Below are 9,286 nucleotides of genomic sequence, written 5' to 3'. Positions count from 1 at the left end.
TTTATGCTTATTAATTTACTTACTAATCCTAATAGTTTATATATTCTTTTTATTTTCTATGTATATAATCATATCATTTATGAATATTGACACTATGATTTCTTCCTTTTCAATTTGAAAACTTTGTTTTCATTTTTCTTATGATATTAAAAGCATAATGTTGAATAGAAGTGGTGATGTGGATATCCTTATCAGTTTCTTAACTAAAGAAAAGTGGTCAATATTTTACCACTTAGAAGGATGCTAATTGTAGAATTTTTATGGCTAACTTTTATCAGACTTTGATAGCTCTCTTTTATTAGTAATATACTAATGAGTTTTATCATTAACAAATTTAAGATTTTAGCAAGTGATATTTATGTATATACAGAGATAATAATTTTTATTTCTGTTAAAATGGTGATGGATTTTCACATGTTAATCCAACATTGTACTCTTTTGTTGGTGATATATTTTATATATTGTTGAATCCATTCACTAATACCTTATTTAGGATTTTTGCATTTGTTTTTATAAGACATATTGGTTTGCAATTTTCCTTTTATATAATGTCCTTGCTAGTTTTGGTATCAGGTATATACTTATATCAGGGACAATGGGAAGTATTTTCTCCTTTTGTATTCTTTGGAAGAGTTCACATGAAATTTCTTGTCTTTTTTTTGAGATTCAATCCATTTATTGCACAATAACTATAATTCTTTATTTACACTGTTGTATAGTATTCCATTCCATGATATAATTTATTTGTCCTCCTTTTAAAAAATGAAACAAAGATGAATATTTTTAATTATAAAAGGTACAATTCACACAGAAGATAGACATCATAAACCATTAGATACCTAACAACAAAGATACCTAAAGCAAAAATCAGAAGAAATATAGGGAGAAGAAAAATATATATAATCATCTGCTAAGTCACTTCAGTTGTGTCCGACTCAGTGCGACCCCATATGGCATCCCACCGGACTCCCCAGTCCCTGGCATTCTCCAGTCAAGAACACTGGAGTGGGTTGCCATTTCCTTCTCCAATGCATGAAAGTGAAAAGTGAAAGTGAAGTCGCTCAGTCGTGTCCGACCCTCAGCGACCCCATGGACTGCAGCCTACCAGGCTCCTCTGCCCATGGGATTTTCCAGGCAAGAGTACTGGAGTGGGGCGCCATTGCCTTCTCCATATATATAATCATAGTGAGACATATTAACATTCCTCTGGTAATATTGTTATCAAGTGTGAAAACATAAGAATAGGAGCATCTTGAATGATGTCATTAATAATTTAAATATAATAGATTTCATTTAATTAATTTATGTTAATCTTATTTCCTACACAAATATATTAAAAATTTTGTATCTCAGACATTGTTATTAGATGTCCATAAGACATTTAGAAAACCTGAAAAAAGTTAAACATTACTAAATTTCAAAAAGTAGAATTCTTTTATTGTGTGTGTGATTCAGTTATACATATGTTATTACATATGTTATATGCACATGTTAATTTTGAAATTATTTTCCATTTAGTTTATTACAAGATATTGGCTATAGTTCCCTGTGCTATATAGTAAATCTTTGTTACTTGTTGCATATCTATTGTTTTAAGTTAGATGTCTAGAATTCTATTCATACTAAGTCAAATACGTAGAATCAAAATGTCATACATTTTTTAGTTAGGTAACAATTCATATGTTTTCTAAAATACATATATTATACATATTATATATATTTATAAAAAGCATTTATACTATGCTTGATAAAGGCTTGATAAAAAAACATAAAACAAGAGATGAAGAAATTGGAAAACATAAGTGAAATAAAATGGGAGTGCTGAATATGATGTAGCAAAGTGAAACAAACTACATAAGAGTGAAAGATCCTCATATAGTCCAGTTGTTTTTAAACATGGCTACTCATTAGAAATATAACTGGAGCTCTGACCAAAAAACAGCAATAATTGGGTACTTGTATTTTTCAAAAATTTCCGAGATAATTCTGATATGCATCTAGATTTTAAAAAGAGATTACATTTCTCTGATAATGAGTGATGTTGAGCATCTTTTCATGTGTTTGTTAGCCATCTGTATGTCTTCTTTGGAGAAATGTCTATTTAGTTCTTTGGCCCACTGTTTATAATGGCCAGGACATGGAAGCAACCTAGATGCCCATCAGCAGATGAATGAATAAGAAAGCTGTGGTACATATACACAATGGAGTATTACTCAGCCATTAAAAAGAATACATTTGAATCAGTTCTAATGAGATGGATGAAACTGGAACCTATTATACAGAGCGAAGTAAGCCAGAAAGAAAAACACCAATACAGTATACTAATGCATATATATGGAATTTAGAAAGATGGTAACAATAACCCTGTGTACAAGACAGCAAAAGAGACACTGATGTATAGATCAGTCTTATGGACTCTGTGGGAGAGGGAGAGGGTGGGGAGATTTGGGAGAATGGCATTGAAACATTTATAATATCATGTATGAAACGAGTCACCAGTCCAGGTTCGATGCACGATACTGGATGCTTGGGGCTGGTGCACTGGGACGACCCAGAGGGAGGGTATGGGGAGAGAGGTGGGAGGAGGGTTCAGGATGGGGAACACAGGTATACCTGTGGTGGATTCATTTTGATATTTGGCAAAACTAATACAATATTGTAAAGTTTAAAAATAAAATAAAATTTAAAAAAAAAGGAAAAAAAAAGAGATTACAAGTTTTTCTGTTAAATGAAGTTTTGGTGACATACATTTCTATTATTTTTCTGTCTACCAATCATGATACAATAGTATTAAGTGAGTAATAGTTATATAATCACAATAGTAAAAGATGTTTATCAATTTTCATAATCAATAACCAGACAAAAAAGATAATTACAATTGCAAGCCATAATGGGAACATGATTAACCTAACAATATAAAGTAATTACATGCAATTTGAGGGGTCAAGCAGAGTGATATGGTAAATGGAAGTGCATACATGCACATGTTTTCATCTGCTCATCCAGTTTGTGTCTTTAGGTTGGTGCATTTAATCCATTTACAGTTAAGGTAAATTTCTGCTTTATTGACTATGACAAAGCCTTTGACTGTGTGGATCACAATAAACTGTGGAAAATTCTGAAAGAGATGGGACTACCAGACCACCTGACCTGCCTCTTGAGAAACCTATATGCAGGTCAGGAAGCAACAGTTAGAACTGGACATGGAACAACAGACTGGTTCCAAATAGGAAAGGGAGTCTGTCAAGGCTGTATATTGTCACCCTTCGTATTTAACTTATATTCAGAGTGCATCATGAGAAACGCTGGGCTGGAAGAAGCACAAGCTGGAATCAAGATTACAGGGAGAAATATCAATCACCTCAGAGAAACTCTGGGCTGGAAGAAGCACAAGCTGGAATCAAGATTGCTGGGAGAAATATCAATCACCTCAGATATGCAGATGACACCACCCTTATGGCAGAAAGTGAAGAGGAACTAAAGAGCCTCTTGAAAGTGAAAGAGGAGAGTGAAAAAGTTGGCTTAAAGCTCAACATTCAGAAAACGAAGATCATGGCATCTGGTCCCATCACTTCATGGGAAATAGATGGGGAAACAGTGGAAACAGTGTCAGACTTTATTTTGGGGGCTCCAAAATCACTGCAGATGGTGATTGCAGCCATGAAATTAAAAGACACTTACTCCTTGGAAGGAAAGTTATGATCAACCTAGATAGCATATTCAAAAGCAGAGACATTACTTTGCCAACAAAGGTCCATCTAGTCAAGGCTATGGTTTTTCCAGTAGTCATGTATGGATGTGAGAGTTGGACTGTGAAGAAAGAGTCCCAAAGAATTGATGCTTTTGAACTGTGGTGTTGGAGAAGACTCTTGAGAGTCCCTTGGACTGCAAGGAGATCCAACCAGTCCATCCTACAGGAGATCAGTCCTGGGTGTTCATTGGAAGGACTGATGCTGAAGCTGAAACTCCAGTACTTTGGCCACTCATGCGAAGAGTTGACTCATTGGAAAAGCCCTTGATGCTGGGAGGGATTGGGGGCAGGATGAGAAGGGGATGACAGAGGATGAGATGGCTGGACAGAGGATGAGATGGCATCACCGACTCAATGGACATGGGTTTTGGTGGACTCTGGGAGTTGGTGATGGACAGGGAGGCCTGGTGTGTTGCGGTTCATGGGGTCACAAAGAGTTGGGCACAACTGAGTGACTGAACTGAACTGAACAGTGGAAACAGTGGGTGGCTTTATTTTTCTGGGCTCCAAAATCACTGCAGATGGTGATTGCAGCCATGAAATTAAAAGATGCTTACTCCTTGGAAGGAAAGTTATGACCAACCTAGACAGCATATTTAAAAGCAGAGACATTACTTTGTCAACAAAGGTCCATCTACTCAAAGCTATGGTTTTTCCAGTGGTTATGTATGGATGTGAGAGTTGGACTATAAAGAAAGCTGAGTGCAGAAGAATTGATGCTTTTGAACTGTGGTGTTTTAGAAGACTCTTGAGAGTCCCTTGGACTGGAAGGAGATCCAACCAGTTCATCCTAAAGGAGATCAGTCCTGGGTATTCATTGGAAGGACTGATGTTGAAGCTGAAAACTCCAGTACTTGGGCACCTGATGCGAAGAGCTGACTCACTGGAAAAGACCCTGATGCTGGGAAAAATTGAGAGCAGGAGGAGAAGGGGACTACAGAGGATAAGATGGTTGGATGGCATCACCGACTCAATGGACATGGGTTTGGGTGGACTCTGGGAGTTGGTAATGGACAGGGAGGCCTGGCGTGCTGTAGTTCATGGGATCACAAAGAGTTGGACATGACTGATCAACTGAACTGAACTGAAATGATGATCCTATTACTGTTTTCTTGATTGTTTTGGGTTTATTTTTGTAGGTAGGTTCTTTTCCTTTTGTTGTTTCCTGCCTGGAGAAGCTCCTTTAGAATTTGTTGTAAAGCTGATTTGGTGGTACTGATTCTCTTAACTTTTGCTTGTCTGGAAAGCTTTTGATTTCTCCATTAAATCTGAAGGAGAGTCTTGCTATTCTTGGTTGTAGGTTCTTCTCTTTCATCACTTTAAATATATCTTGCCATTCTTTTCTAGCTTGTAGAACTTCTATTGAGAAATCAAATGATAGCCTGATGGGAGTTCCCTTGTATGTTATTTGTCATTTTTATCTTGTTGCTTTTAATATTTTATCTCTCTTTAATTTTTGTCAGTTTGAGTAATATGTGTCTTGGTGTGTTCCTCTTTGGGTTTATCCTGCCTGGGACTCCTTGTGCTTCCTGGACTTGGTTTACTATTTCCTTTCCCATGTTAGGAATGTTTTCAGCTATTATCTCTTCAAATATTTTCTCAGATCCTTTCTCTTTCTCTTCTTCTGGGACCCATATAGTGTGAATGTTGGTGTGTTTAATGTTGTTCCAGAGGTCTCTTAGGCTGTCTTCATTCTTTTTTCTATATTCTATTCTGTGGCAGTGATTTCCACCATTCTGTCCTCCAGGTCATTTATCAGTTCTTTTGCCTCAGTTATTCTGCTATGGATTCCTTGTAGTGTACTATTCATCTCTGTTTGTTTGTTTTTTAGTTCTTCTAGGTCTTTGGTTAACATTTCTTGCATCTTCTCAGTCTCTGCCTTCATTCTTTTTCTGAGATCGTGAATCATCTTCATTATCATTATTATGAATTCTTTTTCTGGAAGGTTGCCTATCTCCACTTCATTTAGCTGTGTCTATGGGTTTTACCTTGTCCCTCATCTGGGATATAACTTTGTGCTTTTCCACACTGATTAACTTTCCGTAATGTGGTTTGGTTTTAGTTGCTGTGGGATTGTGATTCTTCTTGCTTCTTCCAGTTTCCCTGGTGGCTCAGATGGTACAGTCTGCCTGCAATATGAGAGACCCAGGTTTGATCCCTGGGTTGGAAGATCCCCTGGAGAAGGAAATGGCAGCCCACTCTAGTATTCTTGCCTGGAAAATCCATGGATGGAGGAGCCTGGCAGGCTACAGTCCATGGGGTCACAAAGAGTCAGACATAACTAAATGACTAACATTTCTTTCTTGCTTCTTTTGTCTGCCCTCTGAGAGAGAAGGCTTAGAGGCTTGTGTAAGCTTCCTAATGGGAGGCACTGGTATTGGAGAAAACTGGGTCATGCTCTGGTGAGCAGGGCCTTGCTCAGTAAAGCTTTAATCTAATTGTCTCCTGAGAATCCCATGGATAGTGAGCATGGCGGGCTACAGTCCATAGGGTCGCAAAAAGTTGGATATAACTGAAGTGACTTAATACACACTGAGTAAGTCTGTTTTAGGACAGAGACCAAAACTTATCCGTTTTTATATTACTTATATCTAGTACCATGTACTAGCTTTTGTGCTTATTGGATAAAGATAGGTAATATTTTTTTTTTCCAGATATTGAGACCTTAACTTTAATGTTGATATAAAATTCTACTTTATATTCACAAATTTTATCAATATTTTGGTGAAAGGTTTTCTTTTTTTAACTTTTTTATTATAAATTTATTTATTTTAATTGGAGGCTCATTACTTTACAATAGAAGATAGGTAATATATAATTTTTGAATTATAGCATAATAGTGTATTTGACAATATGAATGACTTTGCTCAGGTAAAAATATCGTGTACATAGGTAGAAAATATTAAATGAACTTGCTATCATCCCCATTCTTGTGTCCTTGTAACACATCACTCATCAGTTAAGAAACTCCTGCCCCCTAAACTTGGATATACCCAACAGTTATCTCTTTAACCATGCAGTTCACTACCAAATTATGCTAGTCAATCTATTCCTAGAGTATTACTTACTACTTTTAGTATAATAGTAAGCACACTGGACTAGATGTCTGGAAACATGGGGCAAAGCCTGGCTTTGAAGCATATTAGGTACATGACATGGAGCTTATTATATAAATTTTTGTCCTTCATTGCTTTGTTTGTAAAATAAGGATCATAGTAACTGTGATTTAGAGGACCAACAAAGAACAGAAGGGCATGCTGGATACTGAAAAGAGCTTAGAAATAAGGGATTTGGGTCACAGTCTTGGATCAGGCTCTTATAAATTAGATAAACTTGAACAAGCAGGAAACCCCATGATGGCAACGTCTGCATATATTTTGTTTTCCTTCCTATCCACAGGCAGCATAGCATCTACTTAGAGAGTATGCAAATGGTATTTATTGACTTAAACAATTTGTCAAATAAGGGGATTTTAGAAAATTGTTCCTTATATCCCTTTTTCTTCATACATTCTATAATTTTTGGTCATGGAAGTATAAGTGCATTGAAGATCAAAGGGTGTATTTATAAGGGACTCTTTAAATTTTGGCTGCATTACTATTTTGAAGCTGCTATAGGAGAAGGAAGAGACTTTTATTGATATTAAGGCTACATAACTAGTGTCAGGGTTCGATTTTTCAATCAGTTCAGTTCAGTCACTCAGTCGTGTCCGACTCTTTGTGACCCTGTGGACTGCAGTATGCCAGGCTTCCCTGTCCATCACCAACTGTCAGAGCTCACTCAAACTCATGTCCATCAAGTCAGTGATGCCATCCAATCATTTCATCCTGTCGTCCCCTTCTTCCTGCCCTCGATCTTTCCCAGCATCAGGGTCTTTGCCAATGAGTCAGATCTTCACATCAGGTGGCCAAAGTATTGGAGTTTCAGCTTCAGCATCAGGCTTCCAATGAATGTTCAGGACTGATTCCTTTAGGATGGACTGGTTGGATCTCCTTGAAGTCCAAGGGACTCTCAAGAGTCTTCTCCAACACCACAGTTCAAAAGCATCAATTCTTTGGTGCTCAGCTTTCTTTATAGTTCAACTCTCACATCCATACATGACTACTGGAAAAACCATAGCTTTGACTAGATGGACCTTTGCTGGCAAAGTAATGTCTCTGCTTTTTAATATGCTATCTAGGTTGGTCATAGCTTTTCTTTCAAAGAGCAAGCATCTCTTAATTTCACAGCTGCAGTCATCATCTTCAGTGATTTTGGAGGACCCCCCCCCCCAGAAAAAAAATAAAGTCTGTCACTGTTTCTACTGTTTTCCCATCTTTTTGCCATGAAGTGATGGCTATGGCCATATCATCCTGAAGGCACCCGATCTCATCTGATCTCAGAAGCTAAACAGGGTCGGGCCTGGTTAGTACTTGGATGGGAGACTGCCTGGGAATACCGGGTACTGTAGGCTTTTGGGGGCTTTTCCGATAGCTCAGTTGGTAAAGAATCTGCCTGCAGTGCAGGAGACCCCAGTTTGATTCCTGGGTTGAGAAGATCCCCTGGAGAAGGTATAGGCTACACATGCCAGTATCCTTGGGCTTCTCTTGTGGCTCAGCTGGTAAAGAATCTCCCTGTAATGTGGGAGACCTGGGTTTGATCCCTGGGTTGGGAAGATCCCCTGGATAAGGGAAAAGCTGGCCTGGAGAATTCCATGGACTACAGTCCATGGGGTTGCACAGAGTCAGACACAACTGAGAGACTTTCACTTCACTTCACATTTTTCAATAGGGAGGCAAAATCTAGAGTAAGGACTATAGAATTCTGCTTGGCTATTATTTGTATATTTTTACATAATTATTTGCATGTCAATATTGCTGAGACTGCCTGCATCTAATTAAAAAAAATATTTCCTTGATAATTCTGATATATATATAGCACCTTTATTTGACAGTAATTCATTGCACTTTCCCCACCCCTTTTTCCTTTTGAAAATTGGTAAGACAATACTTGGTTCTTATCTGGCAAGAAATACTCTTTTGTTGCTACTTTGTAGGAATGATTTGGCTAGAATTGGTATACAATAGATATTGGTATACAACTGTATGCCTCTGGATGCAGGGAATGAAAATCTTAATGTGATTTTCATTCCCCCCCCCCCCCCACCCAGAACATTGTGGTTTAAACCTGTTGAAAATAGAGTAGGTTAATTTTCAGGCTTGTTTATTTTCTCAAAAGTTAGGCCACTGAATAGAGTACTTTTTGACATGTACATTCTGCTGTCACATTAAATCTTACATCTGCATCTAAAAAATCAGCATAATAATGATACTAGTAAACTTGAGCAATTTTTAAAGCTTTTCTTCTGCTTATGGAAGGTATTACCTGCTTTCTTTTGACTGTGGAAGTCTCAGGTCAGCAACGATATAGCAGGATGCATATCACTGCAGAATTTCTTCATTGTCATCTGTTGCTGGCAATATGGCTAGATGTGAAAAAGAAAATGACTGCTTCTTTTAATTTCCTTTTCCTATCTTTTAAAATAAGTTATCTGTG

At 37.3% G+C, this 9,286-nt stretch overlaps 1 pseudogene; it reads left to right on the top strand.

Moving 5' to 3' along the window:
• Positions 1-8,085: 8,085 nt before the first annotated feature.
• Positions 8,086-8,204, top strand: LOC112447935 (uncharacterized; annotated as a pseudogene).
• The last annotated feature ends 1,082 nt before the right edge of the window (positions 8,205-9,286 follow it).

The sequence above is a fragment of the Bos taurus genome, chromosome 8 (genome assembly GCF_002263795.3).
Source record: "Bos taurus isolate L1 Dominette 01449 registration number 42190680 breed Hereford chromosome 8, ARS-UCD2.0, whole genome shotgun sequence".
Lineage (NCBI taxonomy): Eukaryota > Metazoa > Chordata > Mammalia > Artiodactyla > Bovidae > Bos > Bos taurus.
This window is presented reverse-complemented; position numbering and strand designations above follow the sequence as displayed.